Raw genomic sequence first — 19,979 nt, forward strand, 5'->3', positions numbered from 1 at the left:
GAGTTATACTAAATTACAAAGCAATTAAGAGTATTATTAAATCTGATGTTCAATTTTAACTTTCAAAATTTTTCATGAATTTAATGGATCTATCATTATATCCAAATATTCAGTTTGTAATACTTTCGGGATGTGATGTTAGAAAAGTAGTAGTCTTAGATTTGTCTTTCTGAGACATTTTATTTAATCACTTTTTCAAGACTTATAAATTATAGATGGAGAATCGTGTAAAAAGCCTATTTAATCTTATCCATCCAATTTTAGAAACTTCAAGTTCAAATATTGTCCATATTCACAAAACTTTTGGTTTTGTAAAGAATATATTGGAATTAATCTTTAAAACTTCAGGTTCAGATATTATCTCATATTTAAAAAACTTTTGATTTTGTAATTAGCATTCAAAATATTATAGTATTTAAAACTTTAATTCTGATTATATTTCAGACTTCAAGTCCATATTTTTCATAATTTATGCAAATTTCAGGTTGCAAATGTGATATAGTTAATACAAAAGAAATAAATATTTTGATGAAATTTAGGACTTCGAGCTCATATATATATAAATATATATTCTCACAATTTTGTAAACTTCATGGTGCAAATAGGATACAATTATTATAATATAAATAAATATGTAAATGATATTCAGGACTTTAGATTTAAATTCATGATTTTGCAAACCTCGGGTTATAAATGATATTTAGGACTTTAGGCCTAGATTCATGAATTTGCAAACTTCAAATTACAAATGATATGCAAGACTTTAGGTTCAGATTTATGATTTTATAAACTTCAAGTTACAAATTATATTCAAGATTTCAGGTCTAGATTATGGTTTTGCAAGCTTCGGATTGTAAATGAGATACAATTATAATTTGCATCTACAAATATGAAATAATTATAAAAATTAACATAACTATAGTTTGCTTTTTGCAAATGGAAAAATAAATATAATAGAAAAATTAAACAGAATAATAATTGAAATATTCATAGTTTGTATTTCTCAAACAAAACAATATTATAATTAGGATATCCATATTTACATCATACAAATAGAACAACAACATAATTAGTATTAAGATGTACTTGAGTAAATCGTATTGATAACATATTATGAATATAATTAAACAAAAATGAAAGACAATTGAAATGAAGGAAGAATTGAGAGAAAAATATTATTATTGAAGTGAAGAATTGAGAAAAGAGTAAGAGCTTATGTAAATTGAATTTTCAAATTATAAAGGGAGGGGGATATTTATAAGTATTATTCACCACTTTATAAGCCAAAAAATTTGATTTTCTTATAAATGCATTAAATGCATCCACACTAAAAGTTATAAAGAGGATGCTTAACTAACAAATGATATGCCCAATTTTCTTTCATTTTAATATGTGGAAAGACATCCTTTCATAACACTTGTAAGAATTTGTAAATTTTGTAGGGCTTAGTTGTGATATTGATTTAAATGTGCATTGGAGCTATATATAAGAGTGTGAGGGTATTTTGTTATATAAATTTTGATTTTTGTTATCCCTGGAAAATATCTAAATTTTTGGTCAAATTTGTATAAACTCATTTTAATTACTTAATTAATTATCTTTTTGAAAAATATATACCCCTTTTACAATAATAAAATTTTGTGAGGTGAGCAAATGCAGCTGAGTTGACTTTGGGCTTGAATCTGAGCTTGGCTTTTGGGTTGAAAAATGCTTTCTATTGATGCAGTGTAGCGTGTCAGGTGGGTTCTCTCTTTTTGAGGCTACAAGAAAATAATAACGTATAGAAATAAAAGGCTCGCTTCTATGAACTATTGCTAATGTCTCGTACCTTTACATGTTTTTGTGAATATAGCTCATGGTTGTGAATAGGGGTGAGTAGGCTCGAGTATTTTGCTAAAAAAATGGGAACTAGATTTGGTCTGCTCCTAAGTTTTAGACTTAGAAAGCGAAAACCCATATCGACAAGAATCTACTCAAAACCTACTTAATCAATTTCGATTTCAGTTTCTGATACCATGAATAAGCGGACTTGCACAATTACACATTATGTTTAGGTAGTGACCTGAATTGATTCTAATATAATTTGAGTAGCATTTAAACATAAATTTTAAATGAAAAAGATAGGTAGGTAAACAGAATATACAATTCAGTTCAATTTAAATGAGATCAACTTGGAACAAAATCTAATAATAGAAAATTACAAGAAAGCCATTTCTTAAAGAAACAAATGTACATCATATAAATAAGTAAATTGATGTAGCTACAATGAAAGAGATATAGATGGTCGAACACCCAGAAGAAGAACAAATACAAAAACATTTTAAATTGCACAAATAAAAATAAAACTAGAGATCCAACTTTAAAATCCAAAGAAATCAATCAAGCAGACTCACAAAATTATTTGAGATCTAAGGGTCCAAGCCAAAAAACTCTTTAATTTGAGGGTACTTAGATAGGATATGATATCTTTGAGAAGCATGAGTAGACTAGAAGAAATCAGTGGTCATAACTCCTTCCTTCTCCTCTCCATCATCCCCGATCTTCTCTGTCTCTATCTCTGCAGACTGTATATAATATGATCTAAGGTAGGTGACTTATAAATGTATATAGAAGTTAAAATTGTAGTTTAAGACATGAAACAACTTCTGCACACGCGTAGATCACAACATCATTTATTGATAAATTTGATATTTAGTATCAATCCCATAATGGTCAGATTAATTGGCCTGTAATGTATTAATTAATGTGTGAAACCATACTACATGGGCAACTGGAGTAAGAAAATAGATTGATTATTTAAAGGGATCCATCTCTTCTGTGCCTGAAACAGAAAAACTCAAAAGAAAGTTCATTGCTCTTATCTTTCTTTAAGAGAACCAAAAAGAAAAAAAACAGCTAGTGAAATATGGTGGATGCAGTAGTGTCATTTGTGGTGCAGAAGGTTGGGGACTATCTCATCAAAGAAACAGCCTTCTTACGTGGAGTGAGAGGTGAAGTGGAGTAACTGAAAAAAGAGCTGGAGTGGATGAATTGTTTCATAAAGGATACTGAAGAGAAACAGGTTGACAGTCCTTTATGTAACAATTCATCCATTTTAGTTCTATTTTCAGTGACTTCACCTCTCATTCCACCTAGCAAGGCTGCTCCTTTGATGAGATAGCCCCCAACCTCTCCACCACAAATGACACTACAGCATCCAGCATATTTCACAAACTGATTTTTGTTTTTTTTTTTTTTTTTTGGCTCTTGAAGATAAGAGCAATGAACTTTCATTTGAGTTTTTCTGTTTCAAGCACAGAAGAGATGGATCGCTTTAAATAATCAGTCTATTTTCTTTCATAAAATAATTCGGCCCTTTGATTAAACTCGGTCTAAATTCTCCAAATTTAAAGATAGGGTAACATTATTACTTTTTATTTTTGGGGGGAGGGGAGACCATGCGCATATTCGCTGCAACTTGCCAACTTGTGAGAATGTTCTGTCAAAGCATCGCATTTTTTTCTAGGCAGAAAATGTTACCACTGACGCTTTAGCTAATGTCATGATGACTTACACTATAGCGCATGATGGTTGGATTTTATTATGACTTTTTGTGGTCCTTGCACCGCTAGATTTACAGTGATTTCATGTTACAGCTAAATGATAGTAGGTATCTATTTCGGCCAAAAAAAACTGCTCTTTGTCGAAGTTTCAATTGAAATATAAATATATATTTATAAAATTTTAAAAATTTATATATTTATCTATAAATTAATTATTATTAAAATTAAAAATAAAATAATTATTTTATTAGTAATGTTCAAAATATATTATTTTATTTTATTTTTTCTCTCAATTTTGAAAACTCACATTTCCCGTTTTAATCTCAACTTTAAAAAATTACTTTTTCTCCCTCCCAAAAAAATATCTTAAGGTTTTCTCACAACGGTAGTAGTCACCGTCTCTACCTTTGGCCTAATCATCTCTCTTATCGATAACTCAACTTAAATCTAATTTTACACATAACAATATGGTTTCAAACATTCAAGATGTTGAAGCTAGCCATCCCTGACCCATCACACACTGACAACAGTGAAAGACATTATTCTTGTAATTGCAAACAGTAAATACATATTTCCCTCGCTCTTTTCGGCATTATATGTATATGATGTTAAAGCTAGAAATATACAGCAATTACAAAGCAGAATGCAGGAAAATTACGGGAACCTGTTAAAAGAAGCATTGACTGTCTCTCTCTCCAGAATTTTCTTCACTCCACAAGAATCGAGAATGCTCCAGCCACCTTATACAAGTTGCTGCTATCAGCAAACATGCAAGCTGGCCACCAACCAACAAACTAATTAATCAGCGTTGATTTCAAATTTTAGATCAAAGTAAATTTTTATACAGTCAAGAAGAAAAAAATAAAAAATTAGAGTTCAAAATTAAAAAAGAAATGCTGTTAGATTTTTTTGAAATTATAATAGTATTTTTGTAAATAATTAAAAATAGATAAGACAATTTTATTCTTTAAGTTTAGTCAAAATTTAAAAAATATGGTGTTTAATTCATATTTAATACGAGAAAACAATAAAATATGTGTTTAATACTTTTTGGATTCAAAAATTTTTTTAAACGTGTTTAATATGTAAATAATAGGGGAACACGAATAATATACATATTTACTAACTAAGAAAGAGAGATTGAGGAGTTGTTTGGTTTCCAGTTAATAAAATTTACTTTGATAATTTATTTTTTATTACTTATATTACTTTGTTTGATTTGTTAATAATAAAATACTTTGGTAATATTTTTTTACCAATTGTGATGTGGCATGCAATGTCGATAGTAATCTGATTACCATATTCACTTTGTTATTAAAAGATTATCAAGATAATCTTGATTTTATTATAATTATATTTTTATTTATTAATTTTTAAAAATAAAAATAACATCATTTTCAATTAATATAATAAGTAATATAAAAACTATTTAAAATAATTATATTTAAGGTCATTTAAATAAAATAATTTATTAATATTATTTTATTAACGTTAATCAAATACAATAATTATTTATACCTATTAAATTTTATCAAATATAATAATTATTTATACATAATAATCTTTTAAATAATAAATTTTCTAAATAATTTTTTAATTTTTTAATTTTAATAATAAAATATTATCCTTGAGAGTTTTGAAGGTTGCACAACACTTTAAAGTTGAGAATTCCAGAAAAAAACTGCTTCTGCAGAAATTAAAAAGTTCAAAAAAAAATTGTTAAGTCTCATTTCTTTCGATATTATTTTTGATTTACTAATTCTGTTGAATTATGGTTTTAAACATGATATATAATTTTCTCCTGGTCATGTTTAACCCCTTTTTTCCCACTTTATTATTAAAGTACTGTCTTTTCCATCTTTCTTTTCAACTTTACTAGGATTCGACCTGTATTACAATCTGATCGGTTTCTCTTTATTTATTTAATTAATATTATGAACTTTCAAGTCAAATTTAGGATACTGAGAAGAAATGAAATCACTGCAAAGAATAAAACATGGGATCTTGTTTCGTTGCCATTAGAGAAGAAAATAGTTGGGTGCAAATGGGTGTTTTCCATTAAGCATAAGGCATTTGGGTAGATTGAAAGATACAAGGCTAGGCTTATGGCGAAAGGTTATACACAAACATATGGAATTAATTAAGAATAACAAATTTGACCTACCCTAACCCTAGCAAGCAGAAGATTCTCCTATAGAAATGGGGACTGGAGATGGATATAGGGATGAAAAATATCCCCATAATTAAAGATAGGGGTATGTATGTCCTTGCCCCGCGTCTTCCCCCATCTTCTCCTAAATCTAATATATACTAAATAGTTTTAAATTATTATAAAATTGCCCTAAATCTAATTTATATTTACTAAAAAAATATACTTAATTGTTTTGAGTTATTACAAAATTGTCACCCTCATCTTTTTAACCCTAAATCTAAATCATCCATTTCTTTCCAATTTTCATTGTCGTAGCCACACCGACACCCACCTTTTCATCTCTTTCTCTTAAACTCTCCAAGCTCCAACTATTTTTTAACTAATTGAAGGTAACTTTCATGTTTAGCTTGTTTGTTATCAGGTTATAAAATAGACACTAAATAACATTTTCAGAATAGATTATGAATTAATGAAAAATCCATCATTGGCTATTAACTACTTAAATTTGTGAATGACTACTATATCTCTATGTATTTATTTGCCAACAAGATTGTCTTTTACTTTAGGCCAACGGACTATTTTCCACCCAAGTTTTAACCTAATCTCAAAAGCATACCCTTGGTAGTTGAAAAACCTGAACACTTACATATGAACTAATTTCTTTTAAAATTTTTTCTTAAAAAGAAGGATAACATTGTCATTTTATCACTAAACCTTAAAACCTTGAAAATTTATATCATTTTCTCCCTTTGGTTTGGAAAACTAACAATTTTTTTCTAAGATTAAGTTTTGAAAAATGGCATTTTCCCTCTTTCAAATTTCCCAATGATTTTTTGATGATTGGTGACCGCTCTCTCTTTTTTGGCAATGGCTCTCCCTCCGATGCCTTCTATCCGTATGAAACCCTTTCCCTTTGACTAGCGTCATTTGGATCCAGACGAAACTTTTTGTCTGAATGATGAAGACATTGTCTAGATGAATACAATTCATCTAGATGATGAAGATGCGTCCAAACCAAGGTTCGTTGTCTTCGATATCTTCCCTTGGTCTAGATGCATCGTCTAGATGACAACATTTCATCTGGATAATGCCTTCATCATCTAGACGAAATCTAGTTGGAGGGAGAGAGCTTTGAATGGAGAGAAGGTGCTAGCGGGAGAGCCATCACCAAGAGGGAAAGAGCAACTATCATTCGTCAGGAAATTTGAAAAGGGGAAAAATGTCACTTTTCAAAACTTAATCCTAGGGAAAATTTTAGTTTTCCAAATCAAAGAGGGATAATGATATAAATTTTTAGGGTTTAAGGGTTTAGTGATAAAATAATGATTTTACTTTTTTTTCAACAGAAAATTTTAACAAAAGTTAGTTTATAGATAGGTATTTGGGGTTTTCAATTGTTGTGGGTGTGCTTTTAGGATTGCACTAAAACTTTGGTAGGAAATAGTCCTTTGGCCTCTACTTTACTAGATTGTTCCACTAGTTATGGCTACTTACGTTTGTTTTTAGAATTAGTTGTTTGATATGGATGAATATGCATTGTTCTTTTTATCTCCTTGTACATAAACATGTTTTCATTGTTCTAAAATTAGAGATATCCAAAGATTGCATTTTATAACTAAATAAAAGTTCTGTTAATTTTTAAAAATCATATCGGTCTAAGAAAAATTTATCCCATGAATTAGACAAGGTATTATTTATTTATTTTTTTGGTTGAAGAAGTGCATAAGAGGCACTTTTTAAGTCAGTATTTTATCAATGAATTAGAGTTTTCTAATAGATTGCGCTATCTTGCAATTTTGGAGGTCATGCATGTCGTTAATGCAATAAGGATTACAGTTGACATTTCAACAAAATTTTATGCATGCTTATACGACTTCTCTCCTTTTCAACTTATTCGAAAATTACTTTTTCTCAAACGACATTTTGGTTTGTTCTGTCTTTTATAAAGTCTAATAGATAAATTACAGGAAGAGAAAGAACAAAAATAATTATTATAAGATGATTTTGCATCCTCTGCCCATTATATTTGGTAACCTTTTGATTATGATATAAGAAGCTGATGGTAGTAATATTAATGATTACAGTGCACTACCCTGGTTCATGTTTTATTTTGAAATGGTTGTAATATTAATGATTACAATACCCTTCTGACTGTGATATAAGAAGTTAATGGTGTTAATATTAATGATTACGTATTTATAATGGTTCATGTTTTATTTTGACTATTATTGATGAACTAGTAGCAAGTAATATTTTCGGAAACAATAAAACTATGTATACCCATTTTTGATACACAATTTGTGTACACAAAAGAGGTGTTATCATGTGATTGGATGTTTCTTTATCATATAATGACATATATTTTAAAATTACCTAATTACATGATGACACATTATTGTGTATATGAATTGTGTACCAAAAATAGATACCATAGCATTGCTCTTTGGGAAAACATTATGATATATTTTATCTATTATAAGTATTGAAATATAGGAAAGAAAATTTATATTTGTGGGTATGTGGAAAGGATTTTTTTCTGCAGGTATAGATACAAAGAGAGAATTTTTCCAAGCATATAGAGGACGAAGAGGCAATTTTTTTCCACGGGTAGGGAATGGGGGTGGGCCGGGGCCAAGGATGAGGACAAGGATTGATATCCCTTTCTCACCTCTCCCTATTGCCATTTCTAGCATTGATTATTAGGAAACTTTCTCTCTTATGGAAAAACTGAATATTATAAAAGTGCTATTATCTCTAACAACAAATTTAGATTGGCCATTACATCAGTTCAATGTAAAGAATGAAATTCTTTATGGCGACCTTGAAGAGGAAGTTTATATGGACATTCCACCATGAAATACAATATCATTAGGCATTAGAATAGTGTGCAAGTTGCAACAAGCACTACACAAACTAAAACAATCAGCTCGAGCATGGTTTGGATGATTTAGCTTGGCTATAAGAAAATATGGATTTTAACAAAGCAACTCAGATTACACCTTTTTCTTGATATATCAACAAGGAAGGGTAACAACCTTGATAATCTATGTGGATGATATGATCATCCAAGGAAATGATATGGAAGAAATTTCTAAACTCTAGAAAAATTAGGCTTCTGAGTCGAAATGAAGAATCTAGGAGGACTTAAATATTTTCAGGGAACTGAAATGGCTAGAAGAAGATAGGGTATATTTCTTTCTCAAAGGAAGTATGTATTAGATTTATTGGTCAAAGTAGGGATTATTGATTGTAAGCCAATCAACACACCAATTGTTCAAAATCATAAACTAGGAGAATATCCAAATTAGGTTCTAACCAACAAAGAAAGGCACTGGCAGTGCTATCGTTTATAGCCAAAATAAAATCCTAAATTCCTACAACAAAAATGTAGTAAAGGAAAGTAGAGATCGTTTCCTCAAAGAGTTCCAATTACCAAGCTGCTATTTATCTTGCAAAGCAATGAAATTGGGGGGTTTCTGAATTGAATACAAATTGCAATTAAAAGCAGTAAATGAGATTTAGCAAAATAATCTAAAATAAATAATCAATTAAACAAACCTTGGTCTATGGTCACATCCACTATTGAAACTACGATTGATCATTGACACCCAAGAGTATCAAATTAATTATTCAAATATTCGTTATGGTATTAATTACCTGTCTCTTTTTATGATTAGTTAACCAAAAACATGTATTCTAGTTAACTCTTATTGATTGACAACTCAGATATGATATCAAATTTAACCAAACAATATTATTAAGATTTAAAAAAACCAACGAAGAGGACAATGCAAGTGTATGACGTTGCATTTAATCTAGTTGAATATTTTTCCTAAGAATTATAGTTCTTGACACAACAAACAATAAATCTCATTTGCCACTTTGATTAGACGGATTGAACAATTATGGATTCAACACTTAAACTAATAGTAGATTATATTAATTGATAAACTAATCACAAGCCTTAGCAATCAACCAATACAATCATAATAAATAATATAGAAAAATAATCAATACTTAAGTAATTAAGAAGATGCATTAAAGAACAAAAGTCTCAAAATCTTTGTAGTTCATGGTTTCAGATCCCTTCAACCAAGAGAAAAGATTCGACTACTATAAGTCATGCTCAAATCTCCAATTCTCTAGATAAGATAATGACAGTCTAGCCCCCAAGATAAATTAAAAAAATAAAATCTATATATTCCCCAAAAAGAAATAGATATATATCCTCACCCCAAAATATTCTTCCTTATATATATCCCTTATCTACCTAAAATATTTCCCTTTTCTAGCTAATAATCATCCATTTTTTAGGAAGCAAATCTTGACTTTTCTAGAATATCTCAACTAATTTGAACTTCAAAATTTAAATTTCAAAATCTGCTCTCGTCATTGCAAGTGCCCACGCCTAGTCAGTATCACAAATTTTATTGATTAGTAAGTCTGCTCCAATTTTAGTCTTCTTGGCCCAACTTACTCCGAAAACGTTCAAAGCTTCCTAAGTGTAAAAAGATAAATAATTCCACTAGATTGAATTAAATTTTCATATAACATAAGGGAATTAGAAATCAAAATAACGACAATTAACAACATTATCAGGTACCAAAGGTTAGTCAAGAAGCTAATTTATTTATCTCATACTTGCCTAGACATTGCTTATGCTGTTAACATAATGAGACAATTTATGCATTGTCTTAGTGAAGACCATCTAAATGTAGTGATTCAGATACTTCTCTATTTAAAATCTGCTCTAGGTAAGGGATTTTGTTCTCCAAGAATAACCATCGTGATATCAATGGTTATATAGATGTTGATTGGGCAAGAGATATTACTGATAAAAAATCTATATCTTACTACTTTACCTTTGTCAATGGAAATTTAGTTACATTAAGAAGTATAAAACAAAAAGTAGTGATATTGTCTAGCGCTAAAGTTGAGTTCAAAGTAATTGTGAAAGTAGTACTTTGTGAACCCCTTTGGCTTCAAAGATTGTTAATTAAGATTGGATTCACTCCAAAGTCTAAAATGAATATGTTTTGTGATAACAAGATAGCTATTGACATCCCACATAATCTAGTCTGACATGATCTTACTAAGCACATTGAAGTGGATCGACATTTCATCAAGCAAAATCTTGAAGCAAAAATAATTCAGTTTCCTTTTGTTAAATCTGAAGATCAATTAGTTGATATGCTCACAAAAGTTATTTTTAGTATCATCTTCCATAGCTCACTTGATAAGTTCGGCATTAATGATATTTATGCACTAACTAGAGGAGGAGTGTTGGCATGAGCTGTCCTCCGAATCATTTTTTAATTGATTTTAGGAATATTTGATTTGTTGTTTTTTTTTTTTTTGGAATCATATCCCTTGTTTTTGGGGTCAATCTTAATTGTAGCCTTAGATGTAGGTAGTTAGTTGTTTGACTATAAAAAAAAGCTATGTATATTATTGTATTATTTCAATGAGTGAAATATAGAAGAAAATTCCTATTTCTCTGTGATTTATCAACAACATCCAAGCCCATAAAACATAGTGTAAGCTCAATTGAAATAATACAATAATATTATTTTTTTTCTTCTATAAATATTTTCTTCTATAATCAAATAAAACATAGTGACTTTCTCTAAAACTACTTTATAACAATCAAACCCAAAAAACACGAAAAAAGCTCACAAATCCAAAATGTCTAATTTCACCCACTTAATAGTTAACAAGTATTTTATTGGTGTCTATTTTTGGAATAGCTTAATCTAAAACAAAGCAATTTATTCATAAGGGAAAGTCTCTTACAAATTTAGTAAACAAGCAATATGAGACAAATATATTCATAAGGAAAACCTTTACAATTTTATTTAAAAAAAATAACCTGGGTTAAAGATTCAAGATGATATCTCAACAAATCCTCCATTGACTTGAATTTTCAACCACTTTAATAGCATTTGTAAACTTAACTCGCTTGTCAGTCTTTTCCATTTCTACTGTAGAAACTCGAAAGCCTCATCTTCAATCTTCCCAACAACTAAGACTCGATCAAGCATGCACAGGTGATTTTTAATCATTTTTTCTTGCATAATGATACTACCATTTTTATACACTTTGCACCAATCAATTTGTCCAATGTATGCATACCCATGAGAAGTTAACTCACCAAAAGCACTTGAATTGTATCCAAAACTCAGTACATATCTCACATGACAAAGAGACCTAGCAACATCATTGTGAAATCTAGGGTAAACACTCCTAATGCGTTTAAATTGCATGTTTTCCTTGTTGCTAACTGCAATATTGTTAGTGGTTTATAGCATTGGAATTATGCATGGGCAATGGCATTGGAATCATACAACAAGTTGCATTAAAATTCATTGTAATTTCAAGTTCACTGTGATATTTACTGTATTACCAAATTTAAATTGCATTTAAGTTCACTGTGATAAATACTATAGTTTTAAGTATACTTGACAATTCATTTCATCTGGTTGTGTTCGTGTCATGTCATGTCAATTTAGGTTTTGAATAAGAAATCCTAAACCCTAACCCAATCCAAAATATAATTGTGCCAAAATTTTTCAACCCTAAACCAAACCAAAATGTTTTTGGGTTGATTTAATCCAACTTAAATTAACCCAAACTATGTAACATGTAAAGTTATGTCAAAATACAATATATAATGACAAATTTGTTCTGCAATAACACACTTTGTCAAATGTTAAGGAATAACATGATTTGTTATAAAAAAATAAACAAAAATATATTCTGACATGAAAGAATATTTTGTCATAACAAAAAAGTTATATTTCAAGTTAATACTTAAAGTTCACTTATTGTCTCTTTATATGATCAATTATAGGGATAAAAAAAAATCATAATCAAAAACTCAAATAAGTTTACAACTTCAATTTTAAATTAATGCAACTGATAACTAGCGAGATTAACAACTACTTATCAAATATTTAAAAAATTTAATTTGTAATCTATATGATGAATATAGTTGTCATAAATATTAAAAATATTAACAAATATATGAATATGTACACCAAACATTATATATTCAAATTAGTAGTACTTATAGCATACCAACAAAAATAAAAACAAATAAATTACAAATACTTTTTTTTACAAGTCATGAATGTCTATCGGGGATACAAATTTGGTGTTTGGTGATACAATATCGATTTCTTTATTGATTCAAATTAAGGAATATGGATTTTGTGGATAAAAAATCTTTATATCAAATGAAGAATATAAATGATATTGGAAATCTTTTATTGTTAAGCTGTTATACAACATATCAAATATGGTTATATATATGTGTATATATATTTTAAAAAAATATGGTTTACGGTTTGGTTTAGTTTGAAAATCATCCAAAGTGTAACCCAAATTAAAAAATATTTTTCAAAAATTTATTAATCTAAACCAAACCATTTTACAAACCAAACTATAATTTTTAAAAGATTCGGTAGTCCTCAGAGTCATTAAGGAACAAATTCCAAAAAGCCTTAAATTTCCTAGGTATTTTTCGGTTTTCATAGCACAAAAGAAAGGGTTCCTCTAGGGTTATAGATATATTGTAAGAATAGATGGTTGTCATCTTAAAGGCTAGTTTAAGGGGTCCTTCTATACATTACTGCTATGGATGTCAATAGTGTGATTTCCCTTGTGGGAATTTATGTGTGTGAACTAGAGAACAAAGGCACTTGGGGTTTTTCCTAAAGTTATTACATGATTTCCTTGGCATGGTGAGTCTATCACTTTCATTAGTGATAGGCAAAAAGGGATTATCAATGGTTTACAAGTTTGATAGCCTAGTGTAAGGAGTAGGTTCTATGTTAGGTATGTATATACAAATTTTAAGAAAATTTTGTCTCTTATACATATAAGAAACCTATTTTAGGTTGCATATGCAATAACCCCCTTTAGAAGTACAAAATTTCTCCATCCACTTTCTCTCTATATTGGTTATCTTAGGGGCATACCTTACCAAGTGATTAAATTTGGTGAAGTATCCCTTCATTGAATCTATACCCTGTGTCAAGGTGAGAAACTCCTATGCTTAAATGCATGTCACATTTGCACCCTTATACTCAACCTCAAATCTCTTTTTGAACTTAGACTAGGATATCTCTTAAATCTGATTAGTCTCTCGGACCAGGTTCTACCACATTTTCATATTGGACTTAAAGAAGCAGGTGGCATATCAGACTCTCTCCTGGTCAGTCTTATCAAACAAGGCTATCGTATTCTTCACCGACTCCAACCACTCCTTAGTTGTAATTGGATCCTTAGCATTATCAAATATTTTAGGCTAGTGCATGCTAGACAAATTGAAAATAAGATGCAAGTAAGTCTTAGTCGGTGTTATTATTAGTACTGTCGTTGGTGTTGAAGTCACCTTTACTAAACCCTAAGCTTGTGTCGATAGTACTTCTATCAGTTTATTACCTTAAACTGGAGCACTTTCTTGCTCCCTAAACATTTCTTAAAAAATGTCTCTAGCATCCTAAGCACTCAAACCTATATGCGAAACTTAGGGTGCTACCTCTTCACTTTGACTTCTTTGTGAGTTATCTATCCAAGTATTTCAAATATTAGCTTTTATTCTCTGCATTTTTCCTGAAAAATCCACAACCACAAGTCTCTATAAAACTTAGCAGACATAAATAAAACCAAACTTATAGTGATTGGCTACAAGCATGGTCAATGTGGCATGAAGGACTTACATTCTCGCTTAATTGATAATACACATTCTTTGAAAATAGCTTTTGCATACCAAAACCATGTTTTGATACCAACTTGTAATAACCTCCTTTAGAAGTATTGCCCTTTTAAGGAAAAAGTCACCAAATTGTCTATTTTAAGCGTGCAATTAATTTAAAACATATAATACATTCAAAAACATTTGAATAAAACCACATTTATTAAGCTTTATAAAATTATTGAAATATCCTTGATCAAACATCATTCGGAAGCATACAAAATATGTTCAAACCATAATGAAATTGGAAAGTCATAATATAAGATCATATACATAAATAAAATTTTCAAAAGGAAAAATCTAAAAAGAAACTACAATGACAAAAATGCCTTTAGAACTCTATACCTTCTAATCATTGCTTATCCTCTAACCATTATGATTACCTGTACTTGCACACATGAAAGTAATGAGATAAGTGATAAAACACCCAATAAGTAGGAGACTCTACTAATGCATTTAACTGAATTTCTCAAAATGCCTCTAGTCTAGACCCATACTAACTCTATCCATCTAGAGTTAGTATTAAACTCCCTTATAGATGGAGACAAGTCCTATATATTGTCTTTGTATTCATACTATACTCTAGGAACTATCTAGGTTGTATATCTTAACTCTGGGGTCAAACTATGTCCTACTCAGTCACTAAGGAAGTACTCTTCTAGATTTTTATTTGATGTGACCTTACTAAACTTAGTGAAAACATTTGAATCTAAAAGCTATAATTGAAGTTTTATACTAGGCTGATTAGTTTAGATCGAATATAGGGATTTGACATCTTAACCATATGAGTTATTGATGGGTGTCAAATCCACCAAAAATAAAATTTTCTACTCTTTCAATGAAAACTTATAGATAAGGCAAGTAGAGTCGTATACATAGAGATTGGGCTATTTATATGAAATCTAACAAAATAAAGTAAAGGGGATTTTGTTGTTTTGAAACCTACCAAATAAACAAAAATAAATCAATTCAGAATTAAATAATCAAAGCAATCAGAAAATTAGATTGAAATAATAATAAGGCGATTTCTAGCCAAGTAATTCAGGTATACTTTAGTTCAATTAATCATCAATAAAAAGATTAATTTTTCCTTTTAAATAAACCGATTATAAAACATCAAGAAGCTTGTTGTTCTGTTTTTCCTTAGGTGTCGGTAATTAAGAAATGTTCTTTAATTACTTCTCTTGTTTTTCAATTAGTTCTAAATACAATCTTAGAATTTAAATTGAAAATAGAATTAAGAATTAGAAAAGCCACCGATTCTAATCAACAAAACACAAACGTTGTTTTTGTTTAAATTAGATTAAACTATTCCACTAACATACAATAGCTATTCTATTTCACCAAGCATACTAGGTAGCCACTTATGATTAAATCATCAAACAATTACGGATTCAATAATTTAATCTAGCAAAGTTGTTTTTAATCCAAAGTGAATAAGACGTCTCCTATTTAATTGAACAAGACAACAATAAATAAAATCAGGAATAGATTAAATATTTAAAAGAAAAGAACGGGTAGAGAAGATCTCACAATCATTGTAGAACCATGATCCCAATTACTCGACTAAAGAAAAGAGTTAGCCACTCATGTTCCTTTTCATGGCCTCACAGAAAATTAAAATAAAAATCATATACTAGAATTAAAGAAGAACCAGCCAAGGGCTACGACTATGTTTAAAAAAAAAAAAAGACGCTAAGCCCCTAAAACAGGGAGAAATTTTCCCTTTTATAGTGTGAAGTCTCGCTTCAGTTGTTGAGAAATTTTTTTGGTGCCAAATATCATCCAAAGACTTGAACTTCCTCCAATTGTCAATTAAGTCTCCAACTGTGAATTTCTCAACAAATAGTGAGATTTTTTCCTTTCCACAATCAGCCATATCCCATGTATTTCACCGTCTTTTTGGCTTGATACTTGACAACTTTAAATTCTTTTTTTCTGCATCTTTTCTTATAATAATGCAATTAATGCCTAATTTGCTAAAACAAGCAATTAATCAAATAATCAATGAATTAAATACCACAAATCAAGGAAATTAGATGTCAAAAAATATGAAATTTCACACACTAATAGTTATCTCTATGTTCCATTACACCAAAACTATATCTCAACTGGGTTCTACTACGAGCAAATACCCTACTGTAGGTATAGTGTCCAACTGTGGACTTGTCCTACTACACATGGTGTAGGGAATATATACTCACAGTGCCCTCTCGTAATGATCCTATAATGTCTAGCATGTATGCATCTTGAGCTTTTACTTAACTTAGCTCACTCTCACTTTCACCTAATAGTATATCTCATGCCTTACTATGTCTGAACTCTTAGGCATATAGGGTACTAATGCATACCTGAAATCTCTATATTGTTACTCGAGATGACCTTTAAATCTCAAGTTTAATTTCCTTACTATTTTCTTTCTTCTATCCTAAACACATGAGTGTGTACATCTAGACACATAAGGGTGTGTCTTTTTGCTTTACTTGCACATGACCACCTCCTCATTGCTTCTTTTCATGCGTTATTATTAATAGATACACGTGCATGTGTCCTAACTAACACTAGTGTATATCCTTTAGATATTTATGTGTTTTACTTTTTTGTTCTTATCTCAATTACTCTGTTTCTCATAGGTATTCTGGTCATTTCACCTACAAACGGTTGTGCTAATACTGTGCATAAGAAGTCCATATGTCCTAGTTGACCACTCATGATCAACAACATCCAATAGCCATTAAAGCGTCAAAAAACATAAGTGGGATTCTAGGCTTCGAACGCACGAGCATGTGCCTCATACCACGTGGTTGTGTGTTAAGTCCAGAATGTAGAAAAAGTTTAATCTGTAACCTAAATCCAATCTCTTCTTAAACTTATCTTTTACCAACAGTCTAACCTCTTATTGGCATGATTTTAGGCCCGATAGAAAGGCAAGATCATATGCATATTCATCCATATCAAACACATATCCAATATTATCAAAATTGCATATAATAATGGCATTAAATCAAGACATCACTCATCATTCCATTCTCTTCATCCAATCACACATACATCAACATCTAAAGTCTCTTTGATACTAAATAAAACTAATAAAAAGGTAGATCATAGCATCACATATAGACACATAATTATACATATGTAATCCAATCTATCCATAATGAGAACCACACCTAAAACTTTTCTCTCCTCGAAATTACTAGACTAAACACAATATCACCATGCTTTCAACCACAAAAAGAATCATACAGGAGCCTCAAATGGTATTAACAGGAATCATAGAGGAGAAATAGTCTTTCCTACTTACTTATGGAAGAATTTGTTGTAGAACTCAATCACGAGGATAGGTCTTCTTCTCTTTAAGTTCTCTCCTTTCCTTGCTACTAGAAATGCCATAAAAAACTACCACCACAAGCTAGAATATCAAACTCTCATTCTCACCTTTTTTCCCGCTAATTTGTGCATCTAGGGATTTGGATAATCCTCCCTAAAACACAACAATGTGTCTTTTATAAACTAAAAATGCATTACACACACAAGCGTGTGTTCAAGGCACATGATCATATGCCACGTAATTTTGAATTTTACGTGGAATTAGTCTAATCTAACTGATGTGGCACAACACACAGGCATGGCATCTCCATACACAATTGTGTGTCATCCAAAGCTCATATTTTGACTTTAAAATCACACTAACCCATACATTAAGACTATATTACCTTTGAGACATATTTGTAGGTATTATAATATGTAAAGTATCAAACATAGTAGATTTCTTAGGTGTCTTATCACAAATGAGGCAAATGGATAAAATAGCTTATAAAGGGATTATTGAGAATGAACCTGACCAATGGTAAAGACATGGCTTCAACAAAAAAGCCAAATCAAATCACATTACTAACAATATAAGTGAGACCTTTAATAGTTGGCTTGGTGAGGATAGAGAACTTACCATTCTTAGCTTATTATAGTTGTTCAAGCGAAGAATAACAAGGAAATTCAATGTTGATATCAGGTTGAAAGTGAATGGGTACCCTATTGCCTCCACTAGTTCTTGACAAGGTTAACAACAAAATTGAATAAACTAGAAATGTGTCTGTTCTTTTTGTTGGTTGTAAGGAGTTTTAAGTTACTAATAAATGTGTCATTCCAAGCAGAATTTTTAGATTGGATTTGGGGAAACAAATATGTGAGTATGGCATGTGGTAGTGTTTGGAGTGCCTTGTTAACATGTAGCGTGTTCTATTCTACATATGAATGTTTTCTAGCTTTGAAGAATATGTTAATGAGAACTTGTACAAAACCTAAGGATTCCTATATTCATGAAAACATATGCACACATGGTTCATCTTATCCTAGATAGAAGAAGTTGGCTAGAATTCAATGAAGATAACTTATGGCCATCATTCAAACATGGTTTATGTTTTCATATTTAAATGTTCCATGACTGTTGACAAAGAAGTTATGTTCCCACAATAATAGTGAACTTTACTTGATCTCTTTTTGCATCATCTTCATCTTCAAGGAAATCTTAAGGTATACATATCAACATTGAAAGAGCTACAATAATTAGTAAACTTATTTACTATCCTCATTATTAAATTGTATTGAATCGTAAAAGCATGTCCATGACACTTTTAAATTTTTTTTAATTTGTGTTGACAAGCCCACAAATCAGTAAATAAAGTGCAGTTATTTTCACAACTATAAAGTAAACAGTGCCTCATTAAAAGGTTCTCCATGTACAATAGAATGGATTTGGTGATGTTTTTGTGTATTTTCTTTTTTTAGTCACCATTATGTTAGAAATTTTCTGATGTGGGTTAACATTAATTATGTTTTTGGTTTAATAAAATCGGATAATTGAATAGTCCAATGTCAATTTATAGGTGTGCTTAAGTCATCAATAAAAATAAACCTAATACACTTAAAGGTTATGATTTGGATAGATAGCATAAATATTGGTCTTAGAGTTTATTAGATCTTGATAGAGGTTCAATTAATTTATTATATATTGGCTACATCTCTACTTCAAAACCTGATCCATTATAACTACAAAATAACTTATCCCAATATACGCTATCATTCAGAGAGGTTTCTAGAGTAGAAAACAAGTCACGTCGAGAGGTAAGCTTGATAGATAATCTTAACAACTTTACAGATTCAAGTTGCATAGCATTCCAAGCATTCCTATAACCTCACAATATTAGTATTTTATAATCTATGCATAGATCTTATAGATTTGGGATTGCATATTTTATGTATATTTATGCAAAAATATCTTATATGTGGTATCAAAACAGTACCATTAGGATATGAATTTTAAAATCTAGATTTGAAATTAGAATTTATTAATTCTGAATTAGATTTAAAAATAATTGAAATTAAGTTTTGCTTCAATTTTGAAATTAGGGATTAAATCCTAACTTGGGTTCTCATGAAATTAGGGAATTGTCCCACCAATTTAGAATTGTTGATCGATCTTGTTTGTAAATCCCTAATCTTGTAATTAGAATGTTTAATTTCGGTG

Source organism: Mangifera indica, chromosome 1, assembly GCF_011075055.1.
Source record: "Mangifera indica cultivar Alphonso chromosome 1, CATAS_Mindica_2.1, whole genome shotgun sequence".
Classification (NCBI taxonomy): Eukaryota; Viridiplantae; Streptophyta; class Magnoliopsida; order Sapindales; family Anacardiaceae; genus Mangifera; species Mangifera indica.